Source organism: Penaeus monodon, chromosome 32 (assembly GCF_015228065.2).
Source record: "Penaeus monodon isolate SGIC_2016 chromosome 32, NSTDA_Pmon_1, whole genome shotgun sequence".
Taxonomy (NCBI): Eukaryota; Metazoa; Arthropoda; class Malacostraca; order Decapoda; family Penaeidae; genus Penaeus; species Penaeus monodon.
Genome location: NC_051417.1, coordinates 7,169,208 through 7,169,425, shown reverse-complemented (window position 1 = coordinate 7,169,425; position 218 = coordinate 7,169,208). Strand labels below are relative to the sequence as shown.

Sequence of the window (218 nt, the reverse complement as noted above, 5' to 3'; positions counted from 1 at the left end):
TTCACTCTTCTCCTTGTAAGATAACATATCATTGAGGCTCATGCACACCTCATGAAGATAAACAACGCTCTCGCTGCCCCTCATTGCTTTTCCTTTCTCTCTTTCGTTTTAAGACTGAAAAGAGGACGTTCATACTTGTAAAGGAGGGAAAACATAAGAAAATCTCGCTCTTTCTTCTGTGCCTACACATACATACACATGTGCACGGTCAGTCGGCT

General features: G+C 42.2%; 1 protein-coding gene across 1 annotated transcript in view; it reads right to left on the bottom strand.

Moving 5' to 3' along the window:
* LOC119593530 (myosin-2 heavy chain, non muscle-like) overlaps positions 1-218 on the bottom strand; it is a 15,436-nt gene that overhangs the window by 12,349 nt on the left and 2,869 nt on the right. The window lies entirely within an intron of this gene.